Source organism: Pollicipes pollicipes, unplaced genomic scaffold (genome assembly GCF_011947565.3).
Source record: "Pollicipes pollicipes isolate AB1234 unplaced genomic scaffold, Ppol_2.1 Scaffold_4740;HRSCAF=5597_pilon_pilon_pilon, whole genome shotgun sequence".
Lineage (NCBI taxonomy): Eukaryota > Metazoa > Arthropoda > Thecostraca > Pollicipedomorpha > Pollicipedidae > Pollicipes > Pollicipes pollicipes.
The window spans coordinates 9,867,627-9,882,960 of NW_023596545.1; positions in this window are offsets into that span (position 1 = coordinate 9,867,627).

Here is a 15,334-nt window from a genome sequence, read left to right on the forward strand (position 1 = left end):
AAGAGTTCTGCGTAAATATCAGGTGGCCTGTCGTGACCTGATTTGACCTGATCTTGCAAAAATACATTTCTCAATACGTATGGAAAACAAACGCTGCCTGGTTTAAAAATGGAGTAGTGATCAACATACACCGCGCATGCATCTACGCTTTTCAGGTACACATGTATGAGGACGTTGTTTCGGAAAAATTGCAAAAAATGAGATTTCATCTCACCTAGGCCAACCAGGCTGGACATATCAAACAAATTAAGATAAAATTAAATCTGAACCAAAAGAACGAGAGAATTCACCACGTCTATGAATTTAGCAACTGGACAGCCCTAATCAAAGGCCATTTCAGCCAATGCCCTCCTGCTACAGCACGTAAGTCCGAATTCAAAATTGGTGGCTTCAAAGTTCGAGCGGAGCGCAAGTCAGCAGCTTCTAACGTGATAAACGCGAAGCCCAAGCCGACCCATCAGTTTAAAATCACGAGGCCGGAACTGAAGCCGATCTAGTGCACAGCGTTCTTCAGCGATGCGCACTACTGGCGTTTGATAAACTTTCAGGGAACAAGAAATAAAGTCCGGGTTTTACGGGCTGTTTGCGATGAGGTTTTAGCATAGCGGATGGTAAAATTGTTAGGACTGTAGACCTTATCTCGTGTGCTAGCACGCAAACAATGTTTAGGACAATGCAGCCCCGTCCGTCGTCAGGTGTCATTTGGTCCTGGTAATGACGGGCTGGTGTTCGGCTTTCGGGTCTTGTATGTGTCGCGGTCTTGAAATGCTGTGTGGTGGGAGCATTGGAATTACAGGACGGGTACACACTAATGCAGTTAAGTCGCAACTGCAGTGAAAATCGACATGACGAAGCCGAAAACGGCAGTTTCAAATCACGTGAGGCCGAAGGTAACTAGGGCGCAGACAGGCGGAGGTCGGGTTTCAAGCCAGGCCCATGATTCAAACATTGTTGAAAGGCGTAGCTGATGCCAGGAGTTAAAAATGACAGGGCCAAAGCCAGTCGTAAAGAAAATGACACAAGTCGAAGCTGAGCCGGAAGCCGTTGAAGAGAAACTGCGGCTTGGCAAACCGAAACCGAATCCGGCCTCGTTTCCATGGCTTTCCCATCATGACGTTTCTCTGTTACCATTGTTACAGATCTCAACAAAAGAAAGGTCTTCATCCAATTGTCGTAAAACCCCTATGCCTTAAGCACAGGGGCTGCGCAGCCGGGTGGAGGGTAACCCCACATCCCAGGGTATGCAGGGCAGCCAGTGGCACCCGCCTGGCCATGGGCCTGTGTATCAGATAGCGACATTTTCGGATTAGAATTCCCTGTTTCAGGATGACGAGGCCATTTGCTCAATTTAATGGCCTCCTTTATGAATCGTAAGGATCCTGTTCTGAATCAGGAGATTCCTCCATGTATTTAAACCCCTTTTCTGGCACAGGAAGTCTTGTTTTCGGATTGGAAAGTCACTGCCGCTTGATCAAGAAGCACCTGTATTTATAACACCTGATAAGGACGTTATTCTGAATCTTTACTTGTCGATATTTCTGAACATCGATATTGATGCATGTAACAATTCGATAAAGAAGCACGTGCCGTGGCAGCTCCCCTTGGAGACATTACTATCCTGGAGGTCCTGAGGAGCACACGCTGGAAAACCCTGCTCCAACTAAAAAGTCCGTGGCACCGCCCGTGATTACAAGTCACGTCAATACTAAGGTAGCACTACGCATAGGTGGTGATACTATTGATTTCATTCCAACATTTCAGAAAATGTAACTCATGGCTATGGATTGCAAAGGGCGAATGCATAAATAGCGGAATAATGGCATTAGCATCCCTCAAACATTTAATGCAGTTCTTTGCTGGCGCCATAAGGCAGGTGCGGAGTACCCACATTGACTGCAGGCCGCGGTGAGGGACGGCGATGGCCAGCTTCCACGCTGATTTTGATGCGTATACAACACTCATCATAAGTATAAAGTGCTGATATATAAATACCTCAGTAGCTTATAATATTGTATCGTCCCTTCCCGTACTTTGAGTGTTTCGGATCTTTCGCGGCATTTGCGGTAAAGGTATTTCTCTACTACTCACTATGCTATTCAGACCAGTCTGGTTAAGCGGTGAAACTTTACACACACACGCTCAACTGGTTACTAGAATTCTTAACGATACATAAAACAAAGCTCATTTCACGCGCGGTCACCACCGGAGGCGTGCATGTATGCAGCCTGAAGTATATCGATAGAGGGCGCTGTTGTGCGCCAGCTAAGTGACTCGAGTCCGTCGCGTTGTCCGTCCTTCGCGTAGATTTAGAGTAAATTGCCCTGATGCTGCTTGGATGTGATATAACTCATCCTGCCCCCCCCCCCCCGCCTCCAGTGCTAGCGCGGCAGTCAATATTCAGGGATTCGAGCCCAAGTGTTCACGGTTCCAGCACGTGGGGTGGGAGGGAGTGGGTGGGCAGGTGGGCGGGGGACATTGCGTCAGATGAGGCAATTTAGGGCGTAGTAGAATACGTTTGCATCAGAAAGCTGGTAACAAATGATCTGTCCCGGCGGTTTGTCTTGCCGGGCGCGGAATGATCAAGAGCTCCAGTGTGGATTACGGGCATTCGGCCCAGTGCAGGGCTTCTTCATCTCAACCGGAGCCTTATGGTCCGAAACAGGGGCTTTTTGGAACAGGAGGCTACGTGATATATGAAATGGGATTAATGAAATGGAACAGATAGGACACATGCTGATCCAAAAAGGGACCTCCTGATTTGTGAAGGGCGATTCATAATCCGGAGCAGGCATTTATCCAAAATATAATCCAATCCCTGTTTTTCCGTTCCATGGAGCGGTCTCTTGAGCCAGCACCCTCTCCCTAACACAACACAAGGGCTCCGGTTACGAAGCAGGACCTGATTTATTCAGGAAGAGGACTTCCTGAGCCAGAATAGAGGCCTCTCGATGCAGAATAGAGCCTCGTAAACCCAACTAAGCTATGCTTTTGGTTGTTATCATTGCACACATGTGCTTACTTCTTAAATTTCCATTTGCCCATTCTGTTTGGACGATGCGCGTCAGGAACTCATGCTGACGGCACATGGGGACATGGAAACTATGCTCAGGTTGGGGGAGACAAACTGAATAGTGCCAAAATGGGTCCTCTGAGATTGGACAGGCTAGAGCAGGCTCTCCACAAGCCAGAATGGGGCTTCTACCGACCAGAATAGGCCTTCCACAGATCAGAATGGGCACTATACAGACTGGAATGGGTTATTCGCAGTCAATAATGTGTGCGTACAAATCAGAACGGACCACTACAGACCGGAAGGGGCACTCTACAGTTAATAATGAGCCCTCTACAGGACTGAATTGTCCCTATACAGCTTCAGCATGACCTTCTTTTGATCAGGATGCATCCTAACTAGAGCAGAATGAGACCTCGACGGGTCAGAATGGACTTTTGTGACCTTGCATTACAGTTCAGAAAGGGCCCTTCACAGGCCCTCCAAGTTGCGGAGGATGGCACCGCCCCCAATTTTCAAGTCGGGGAAGGACGAATTGCCTTTACTGCCCCCTCCCCCCCCCCCCCGGATTCCCTCGTCCTTGACAGTACATCGTGCTCACCTTCGAAATGTACGCCTTTTTTGTTTTAAACGCGCAATTTTTGTGAAGCATGTCAGGATCTGCGTCTTTTGTCGAAAGCCGGATAGTTTCTCAGCCTCCGGAATTCGTCCAGTATCCTGTGCCCTGACCCCTCCCGCGGCGCCATTTTGAGGCTCACGCTCACTGCAGGAAACCTTCCCGGTCTTCGGTTTCCACCACGTTTCAACCTTCGCGGCACGAATTGCGCTCGACTTAAAACAAGTTGCTAAGGCTGACGTTCGGCACATGCGTTTCCGTGCCGCGGTCGTGCGGCAGTCCTTGCGATGTTTGAACGAGCTAAGTTTTCTATGAATTTCTTACTTTTGCGCTTGGGCTGCAATGACAATGATTTCCACAATGAAGCATAAATTAAACTGCATTTTCAAGTGCCCAATTTCTTGCAAATTTGCTGAGAAAACAAAGGCACGTGAGATATTTATGAAACACCCTGAAGGATGTGGACTTGTGAGCCTGCAAATGGCCTTTATTCCGAAAGAGAGCATCTGCATCCTGAAAAAGGACCTCCTGATTCAAGTACCCTTATTATTCAGAAAATGGACTTTCTGATTCCCAAAGGGACTTCCCAATCCAGCAAAGGCTCTCGTTATCTCCAAAAGGGTCCTGATCCGGAGGACAGTTCCCCCCAGGGCGTCACTCTCTAAAATCGATTGTGTGTGTGTGGGGGGGGGGGGGGGGGAGCTGATCCAATATTGTTGACCTAAAGTATCCCCAAACCTGATTTTTCTCCTGATTCCGGCCACTTGATTTCGCGTTCCCGATGTATAAATCAAATCTTAAAAAACATATCCGATGCCACTGTCGTTTTGTTGTGGAGAAACTGTTATTGTTATTTTGTGTGTTGTTTTATTATCATTGTTATTATATTATTTTTATATATGTGTTATATTACACCAGCATAATGTTCTCAAACATAAAAAGTGAGGGCTGCGCTTACACGACCTTTTCGACAGGCACGTCGATAACTGGAAAGACAGAAAAGCTACGAACTGGTGACTGGACGGGTCCGCAGAGTGCCGTGTAGGAGAATGGTGCGACCAACTTCTGGACGCGCAATGGAGTCGATGGAGTCGTAAAGCCGATATAGAAAAGAAAAGCCTTGAGGCAGTGGTTAAGCAACGAGTAAGGCCAGGAGGCAATGGTTAAGCGACGCTATCAAGGCAAGTCCCGTGACGGGATGGGTTCGAGTCACCCTAGGCGTTCGCTTTTACTTCTGACTGGCATAGCCTGCGGTAGGTGGCAGCGGCCTCACCAACGGTCAGGTAACGTCAGCGGGCAGGCAGACCGTGCAGAGCACTGCGGCAAGTAAAGCTTTTCGTCGCAAAATTCTGTCGTTGGTCCGGAATTTCACAATCCTATGTTGGGGCTGGGCCTCACATAACCAGCCAGCTTAGGGTTGGCGTTGATCCTGGAAATACACCCAGCAGAAAGCTTCGAACTAAATCATTGAAATTTATGGCAGTTCAACTTGGCACGCCCCATGGGTACTATGGAAGCAGTCCTTACATCACGCATGCGGAAAGTGGTGTTTGCGTTTTCTGATCGCCAGTAGTGTGAACGTGGTTATGCTGAAATGCCCCTTATTTTCTGTGGGAACAGATATCCTGAACACCGCGTGAGGCCTCCCGAATGTACCGCAAGTTCTCAAACTGGTAATTTAACAATATCAAGTTTGCAAGTAAGTTGTAGAAAAGGAAAACGAACAGGCTGCGCCTAAAAGTATCATTGATACAGTGCGACCCAAATATAAGTTAGCACACGTTTTAATCAACAACTACAGATGTATTTCTCGCAAAATCGAGGCAGTCGTTGATGGCATTTGAATGGTCATTTAATCGTAAGGCTTGACCAAAACATTGGCAGTGGCCAATGACTTCACATTCGCCAAATTGCGAATCAAGAGAGAATAATTTTGTGGATGAGAACGAGCACCCCGTCATCACTACCTCAGGGCACTAGAGTGTTATACCGCTCTGATATCGGTCTGGGCGGCCCACCACCTCAGGGCACCACAGTGCTATACCGCTCTGACATGGCTCCGGGCGGCCCTGAAGCGACCTCACGGCATCGATCGAGGCGAGGAACGGCTTCGGCACGGTCGGCGAGACACCGCGTTCGAGACGGGCTTGATTGCTTCCTTTGAAGGAGCACTTCCCTGGAACACCAATTGGCCTGAAGGAAATGTTCAACGTTTTGTGATAACGACGCAAGCATGAGTTATGATGAAATACGCTCGCTAATAATCATTGGTACACTTTTAATGGGAAAAGACTGCTCTAAACAACACAATGTCTCTGTTTAGCGAGTATGCTCCTGAACGCATCATTGTTTGGTTGCCGTCATCTCTGGAAATCGTGCTCCCGAACGCCAGATATGAGCGACTCGACAATAACACTTTTCCCGGCCTTCATTGCCGCATGACTATTGGAATGACAGAATTTGAATGACTTTATTATGGTGGCATGGATGCCTGAGTGACCTTGAAATAGAGTCCTCGAAACAGTCTGCACATCTTAACAGGCGTGAAAGGTAAGGAACTAGAGAGGTTTAGATCTTAAGAACAGAGCTGTCAGCTGCAATGATCTTGAAGATGGCTACTTTGGTTCAAAACCTCCTACAAATGTGGAACATTCCTGTTACGACAACCGTTCTGCTGCTTCTCACTCGCCCAACCTTGCCGTCCCTGGACTTCATGCTGTATGATAACCTGAAAAATCCCGTTCGCAAAGACAAGCTAGCGAATCTTCAAGAGAGCAGTGCCACCCTCAGGCTTGAGATGGGGGCACCACCGTCCACGAGATCGAACGGACAGTCGACCACCCGCGGCAGGCTCACCTGTCGACCACGCGCAGCAGGCTCACCCGTCGACCACCTGCAGCGGGCTCACCTGTCCACCACCCGCAGCAGACTCACCTGTCGACCACGCGCAGCAGGCTCACCCATCGACCACCTGCAGCGGGCTCACCTGTCGGCCACCCGCAGCAGACTCACCTGTCGACCACCTGCAGCAGGCTCACCTGTCAGCCACCTGCAGCAGGCTCACCTATCGCGCATTCTGGGTCGCCGGGGGCTTGTCTGAAACATTCCTTTTAGTCACAAGCTGACGCGTGTAAAATTTCTGATGACTACCACCGCCGTTCCTTGTGTTTTACCATTGAATTGACGGTCGAATCCCGCCACATCCACAATTCTGCGACAAATACAATTTCTGTTGTTGAGAAAATTGCTATTTTACTTTTACATGGTCTACGCAGTACGCTTTTGCTGCCGCATATTCCAGTTCCTTCTTCGTTTTTTGTTTGTTTCGGGCCTCCGGCAGCATCTTACGAAAAACCGCCAACATTTGCAGGCTGGCATGCCAGATGAAGTAGCTGGTTTGATAAAAACGTGACGCATATACCGTTTCATGTAGCTTCCAGAGACAACTTTCTTTATGCCTTTGGCCCAGAAGTCTCTCTTTGGCTCATATAAATTGGGGCACGAGCTCAGATGAGCATGGGGGGGGGGGGGGCGGGGGCAATCCAGCCTTGAGGAAAGGGTGGTCAGACCGCTCAGTGACACCCCTGAGCATTCCGACACATAAATAGGTGGCACTTCTTCTCCAGAACAGGGGAGTGCTGATTCATAAAGAGAGTGTCTAGAGGCAGCAAAAGGCCTCCTGACATATAGAGAGATTCTCCTTATTCAGAACAGCGACCTCCTGGTTGATAAAGATGACCACTAGAACCAGCAGTTTAGACTACTGCCATGTAGAGAATGCCTCCTAATCCAGGGCACGGACTACCTAATACGCGGAGGCCTCTTCAGCACTACATTGGCTCCTATGATCCAGAGCGGGGCTCCCTAATTCATAGAAGAGACGCCTGATCCGGAAATGGTGGCTCTTGATGTAAAAAGGGCCTCCTGAACCTCATCATGCGTTCCCAGTTCAATTATGGAGGTCTCTCTGATCTTGATTTTTATCAGATACATATAATTTCGTGCAAAACTGCCAATTTTAGCAAAAGGAGCCAACCACAATCTAAAAAGCAAAGAACAAAAAAGTATTGCCTTTCAGATCCTTTCCTGCTGGGGCAACAGAGCAGAGTCAGACAGGCTCGCGAAAACAAATAAGTGTGATATACCGTTCTTCAAAATGTTTAACTCGCCACGGCTGTCGATTTGTATTCCTTTGTGAGGCCTTGCCCCCCCCCCCCTCCGATGTTGAGTTGCTCCCCCAATGTTGGCATGTCCTCCCAATGTTTTTGGCTGGAGTGCTACAAAAACGTGGGCAAAAGATGATCATAGCACAAAGGCTATCTTCTTTGATCTTTCTGCGAAGTGGCGTCTCGTACCACTCTCATAACAAAAAGCCATGGTTGCTCTTACCACAGGATACAAATCGTGACAGCTGAGCAGATAAGCGATGCAATAAATTTCACACATCTAGCGCTATAAGGCTTGCAGTGGTTTGTAGGGTTGAGGTGAAAAGCTCTGGAATATGGAGATGACCTAAGTCCTTCATGGCTAGCCCTGTCCCCGTCCCCCACAACCAAAATGTGTGCCGCCTCCCATGACCGCGATAGAAGAGTGCCATCGGCGCGCTAAGGTGGCTTCTAAAGGGGCGCCTTCACGTGCCGATCAGGAGAGACGCGTGCGTCCAGTGCCTGCTCCCTGGATCCAGCCCTGCATGACTTCTATAAGGCTTGAGTTAAATACTTATAAATTGTACAAAGATTAACGACATTTATTACGTTTAATCAAAATAAAGTGGGCTAAATCCGGCGAGAAAAAAGTAAGGGGGGGGGAGTTGTCGGTCCTTTGGTTTGGGCACCCAATAATTTAGAAAAATTGACACCCCGCCACCCGCCCAGTGAATGCCACTCCGGCCCAAATCCAGATTACTTCCGCTGATCTGGGTCAGCGTTTGCCTCAGCCACAAATTCAGGATATCCTGGATTGGCCCCTCTCACCCCAACCGCTATCGCGAGGTACTCAATCACCTCATCATCAGCAGGACAACGCCAAGGACACTCGTGACAAAACTGAGCCAAGCAGCCACCAGCCACCCACGTAGCACCGACTCAACCATGCATTCAACCCATTCCGTCCCGTAACACTCTGTCCCCCTCCCCCCCCAGGCAGCGCCCGGCCAGTCAGCCCCCACCAGACGCGGCGTCGGCGGTCGGTGCGCGCGCAGCCCCGGTCAGCTATTGATTGGCGAGCGCCGTGAGGCGGCCGTCCGCCAGAGGTCGCCAGAGCGCCAGCGGGGCACCGCCGCCGACCCGGCGGCTCCAGCGGGGCGCAGTGACGCGATGAGCCCGCCGCCGCCGCCGCCGGCCCGCCGCCAGTGACTCGACCCCGGCCGCCGAACACGCGCGACTGACGCGCACGCCGCGCAGAGCGCGCGCCGCTGCTGCCCACCGCACGGCCGACGTCAGGTAAAAATACCCGCCCGCCCGCCGGGGCGAGCGAGCCGCTGCCGCCGCCACTGTGCTGAGGCGAGGTGCTGAATGGTGCTGCGCCTGGTGATGGGGGCATGAGGTCAGACGGAGTGCGTCGTAAACACAGCCCACTGCTGCGGCTGGGCAGACGGGCGGCTCGGCCGCAGCGGCATCAGCTTAGGACATGTCGTATGTAACTTGCATATAGCAGCGTGTCAGATACTGATGGAGGCGGGCGCCCTCACTCCCGCATCCTTACAATTGTCACAATGGAGTTTTTATCAGCTTTAGTTCTGTATTACGCACTATTCGTCGTTGGGGCGAGTGACGGAGTAGCCACCTGTCCACGACCGGGGGAGTGCTGAGAGTGGAGGCTACAGCCTTGCAGTGGAACCCCTTGCAATGATGCAACCTTGCAGTGCTGACTTACAACCTTGCAGTAGATTCAGTGCATGGTCGGCAATACACGGGACAATAATGTAACAACCCCGCCCTCCAAGGCTGGTGACGGTTTAGGTGCTGGTGCGTCTGCCTGCAGCTGCTCTTCCTTGAAGCTGGTTAGCTGCTTGATACCTAGGCCATCAATCAGAGGTCATCCGAACTTCTGTCGTTCTTAGTGCGTGGCAGTGAGCACCGTGACAAAAACGGAACAAATTGGCGAGCACAATCATCTGTTCTGTTTGATTTCCCACCACATGATTCGTCAGGTAATTCGTGCATGCCAGTGAGCACCGTGACAAAGACGGATGGGTTAGCGAGCATAACCATCAGTTCTGTTCAATTTCCCACCACACGATTTGTCAGGTGATGCGTTTTGAGTGAATCACGCTGGCTGGTCTTCGACAGCCACGCCGTCGGTGCCCCAATGCCGCTGCATGGGAATCGGCCGTTCGTTTACACAGGATATCTTCCGACGATACGGCTGGGGCAGGAAAGGCCGATTGAAAGCGGCGCAGCTGCCAGCTGTGTGCCGGGGCCCGCCTGTTGCTCTGCGTCAGCTCCCCGCGGCTCTGGTCCTCATGCTCAGCCAGTGCCTCGCCTCTTCCAACCTATCGCTGATCAAGGGCGAGCCGCGCTACACGGCGGCACGGCGCTGACACACACGCCGTTTCCGCATGTATAGACACAGTTTGAGTATATATTATGGCGTCTATCATAAATCACCCTTAGCGTTTCTCCTTTACTGAAGGCTTTACCAGGAGGTCTCGTTTTGCCGAAAATAAGCACGCCATTGCAAGACAAAATCATCCCGCGCGTGATCATACCCGTTTTGACACCGCGGTGAACAACGTTGAGAAATTGCAGGAAGCTAGCGATTCCAGTCATGAGCAGCATACCCCATGCACGTAAACAAGACGTGAAGAGGAAAAAGAGGTAGGTATGTGCATATATAGAGATGCAAGTATTCTCATCTTTGTATATATACATTATATATATATATACTTACAAACATATACAAACATATATATATATATACACACATATATATACATATATATATATATATATATATATATATATATATATATATATATATATATGACCATTACCGCAATGTCTGTTGTTGTTTTCAAAATGTGTGCGTGACAAAAAGTTTCCTCCGTAGTCGCTCTCATCACGAGCGAGGCCACAGGCCAAATGAGCAGTACATGAACCACGATATGATTGCTAACTTAAGCGGCCGATCCGCCAGGCAGGTCGTCACACTTTCTGCCATCTTTGCAACGCCTGATCGCAGGCTGTTACAGGCTTCCGCAGCAATAAACACAATTCCTCAAACGTTGTTCCACATGAGTTGCTAGGTTTGAGCTTGCGAATGGGTCGATCGGCTAGATTTCCGTGTAACGTTGCAGTACCGTCGCAATTTTAATTGCCCTTATTCTGTGAACGTGACGAGTATCGTATAAATTTTCCAGTGTGCAGAGGCCGAGGAACATGGGCCAAACCTGGGCACAGAGCTTGACGACCTAGAGTCCTAACGATACAGACCTTATATATTATGACGGAGAAGAGAAGAGACGCTCTCGGGCGTTTGTGCTCGTGTTTGTGGTTGCGGGGCTTTGATGTCAGATGTTGGCAACAGTGGATACATGGGTGAAGCCAGCTGGTTAGTGTAAGTCCATGTACTGTCTATAAATCACTGAACGGTCTTAACACGGTTCGACCATAGGTGCATCAGCACCCCTGAGGGCTGCCCTGAGAAGGGACCTTTGCACGCAAACAAATGGTCTGGCATTTCCCTGCAGGAAGTCAGTGACAGTTAATGACAAATCTTAGTGCTGCACCAACTTTTCGATCGTTACAGCTGTACGAAGTTTGACGTTGTTCTATCCTATCGTTTGAAAGTCAGCCGGGGGAACCCCTGGAGGGTCAAATTGACGCTTTCCACTTCCACCGAGCATACGTTAAACAGAGAGAAGAAGGGCCGTGACAACTACAAAAAGTGTGTCGTTTATCGTTAACAATATCCACCCAAATATTGACGCTTTGCAATACATCAGTCACAGTTTCCACAAACATGGTCGTTCAAAATTTCTTGACTTCGTCTGTCGCAAATTCTAGACCTCACCAGGCCTGAAGACGACCAGTTTCGACGCATGGTTATTTACGCACACATACGCGCAAATGACAAACAGCATTGCACTTATCTGACCGCCAAACTCATGAAGAGACTGCTTCACTGAAGCATCCTGTGTAAGTCCCAAAGGTAACCGGCATCATTTAAGTTACGTTTGACGTACAATATATTCACGTCTTTATCGCCTTCCTGGTCTTCCTCCCGAAAAGGCTTTCTTCTGGCGTATAAATATAATAGTTTGTTAACCTCGGGTATACGCTAAGTAGTCCGATAACAGTAAAATATGTCTGAAATTCGGATTAGGGTCGGAAGACGTCCTTTGGGAACACCCACTCCCGTAATACTTGCGCTCGGAAGGCGTGCTTACTCCCGTAAGACCTAATACGTGTCTTCCCGGCGGTGCCCGTCTATCGAGTCAATTATTCAAGCCGCGAGAGGCCGTGGCGCATAGCAGATCCCCCGAGCAGGATAGGGCCAGCTGTGCTAGGATGAAAGGACGGCCAGGCGACCTGGCGGCCTCTAAGCCTGACACGTTGCACAGCCACATGGCTCAACGGCATTGGCTGAACTAGGCTGTCCGGAACCTGCCCAGCTCCGGCGCCCGTTATGGCCCTCAGATAGACGCGGCACGACACCGGCCGAGGACCGTTGAGCAGCGTGGAGAGCGGGGAGCGGCGATGGAGGGGTGAGTGGCGCCTGTATGATGAGAGTCACGCCTGTATGATGAGAGTCATTACTCACGCATGGTCACGGGCGGTGCAGCTAGGGTGCGGGGACTGGCTGGGACTTGGCAGAGGGGTTGCCGCCCCCTTGACATTTAAGACGGGGGCAAACAAATATTTTTGCCTCCTTTAAATTTCAGAAGGCTCCATCATGGCGACAGGGTGCCCAGATGATCAATAGAGAACATTCCTTGCACTGGAAATGGACCCGGAACTAACTAACACATGCCTTCGAAACGTGGGCGAAATCCGAACAAAATTGCTTTGATAAAGGTTGGGACAGGAGGCACTAAGTTTTGACACCTTTCAGGAACAGATGGTGGCGCCACCCCTGTCAGTGGCATAAGAACAAACTCGGAACCCCTCACCCGATAACAGAAGAACAACGTTCGGTTTTCCTAGCGTAGGCAGTCTAGGAGAATGCCTTCCGACGAAGGGTCCCCCGAGCGTGCGTATTCTATGCAGCAACTCTTCATAGAGTTTGTCTTCCTACAGTCCGCAAAGAAGGTCTTCCAGCAAAAGACTTGCGTGCGTATATTTGCGTACGTTTATTATATTATTGCGTACGTGTTCTATGCAATAGGCCATTCAGGAATAGGTCTTCCGGGCTGACCCTGGGCATGACTGCTGCCGCAGCGTTAGTAGGAGGCACAGCAGATCGGCCTGTCTGGAGAAGAGGACGCCATGGCTCCGCTGTTGCGAAATGCAGTGCCGCTGAAGAGAGCGCAATGAGACGGGTGTGGGAGCCGAGGCGGGCCGGCCCTGCCTGGTTCGGAACGCGGTGGTGGGATGGCGCTCGCTCGCCCGTCCTTCGTAGCCCTCCACACCGACCAGCAGCGTGGGGTCGGCTGCAGACAGCTGGTCCGCGGACCCGTCGTGGCGTCATGCGACGCGTTCAACCAGCGGCGGCTACACCCGTTCCGCGCGTGCGATAATCTGTGCTATATCGGTGACCCGCGGATAAAAATGCCACTGTGGGGGCGGATCCGAATCGGATCCGGGTCCGGTCGACACTCCTCACGCCACGCGGTGGCGACGCGGCCGGCGGGCGCGGCGGGCGTAACTGGGTGCTGACCATGAGCCGGGTCCGGTCGACACTCCTCACGCCACGCGGCGGCGACGCGGCCGGCGGGCGCGGCGGACGTGACTGGGTGCTGACCATGATCCGGATCCTAACGCCACGCGCGGCGGCGCGCGGGCGGGCGCGGCAGGCATGGCTGGGGGCTGAACATGGCAGTTGTTGAATGAAGAGCAGGTCTTCAAGGCGTTGGTCTTCCTGGCGAATCCCTGAAGTTCGAATAGGCTATACGGCTGCCCTCGGTCGCGTCAATCGCCTTACCGTCCTGCGCTTATCCAAGCAACACCACTGTCTTATCAGTAAAAACTCTTGGTCATCTAGTATTAAATGTGGGATTAGCCAAACCGAAGAAAAACATGCACTTTCTTTAGTCATTAGGGAGCCTCAGAAGGCCGTCTAAGATTTCGGAAAATTTGCAAGCTAGAGTCGAGGCAAAACGAGATTTGGACGCTGTCGTCGATTTAGCCAGATACATGTAACTGAACAGTGATTAAGATGACCTTAAACTGGTTAACGTAGATCATAGAGGTCAAACTAGCACTCAACAGGCCATCTCCCTAATTCGCAAGGGCTAGCATGCTGCGATATGTAACATTTATAACCTGCGATATGACAAGTCAAGTCAAACGGGTGAAGGGTACTGTTGCATTGGCCCATTCGACTATACCAAGAGCTAAACAAACCACATCAATGGGTACAAGAGCAATCCAAGGCCTTCCACATATATATGGCATGTACCGTAAGGGTTGGAACAGTATGAGCTGAAAAAGGTCAAATCTGGTTAAAGGTTCAGAGGTTGAACTTTCCTGACCTTGGATAATCTGACATCACAAAAGCATCGAAATTAATATTGTGGTGTCATAGTAATAAAGGCAAAAACTCAGAGTTGAAAATGGCTTAGCAGCATATTTCCTGCGACAAATGAGCGTTATTTTCATTTTTGAGCGAAATGTCACCGGCGTAACTCAAGAAACGCGGCCATAGATCATGACGGGGACTAGTAATAGCCTTATTCCTCGGAAGAATAAGAAAACTGGAGATATAGGTGCGTTGATATTTCGACAACGTGCCTTTATCGAAACGAATAGCAGGAATGAATTCCCTTACATCACTTACATATAGCAGAATCCACTTCTGCTATTCTTTTCGATGACGGCATGTTGCCGAAATGTTTACGCATCTATATCTCAATTCTCCTGGTTTTTCTCCGGGGAATAAGGCTATTACTACTGTCTTATCTATGTGCATACTGTTCCTCCGGAATGCACGTAACAACTTACATCAATCATGGGCCGTCAAAGTCAGATAGTGTCGAGCGTCATAGGACGAGAAAATATGAAATGATGAAAAATGAAATTGTTTTTCGAAATGCATAATCAAATTTTGCTCCTTAATTGCAAATTGAAATTGAAAAACTCATGTTGTTACCTTTGCAATCATTATGGCTAATATGATGTAGAGGCGACTTAACCAGTAGAGGTCCATACTTAAGTACAAACAGATACCAGATATTTCGGTGCCTATTGATACACCTGGATCATTTATAATGCCCCTTCCGGTGATGAATTCCGTCGGTAAGCACCAAAATATGCGGTTAATTATTTTTGCCGACACGCCTACTGCAATTTTCCGGTGTATACCCCTATCAGTCATAATTGATTGTGAAAGGACGGGGGCGTTCTCAGCGTCCTGAGATAACGACCAGACATGTGGAGGATTTTCATCAGTATCAGTGGCCAGATCATCAGTTAAGCTCTTCATTACCGGATCACGATAAAACGAATAAACAGATATAGCAGAAAATCAGCAGCGAGGCCCAGACCGGGGCAATGCACAGATCATTGGGTCGGCGCGGGCCGACCGTCGTTTGTGTGCGCCATCACCCA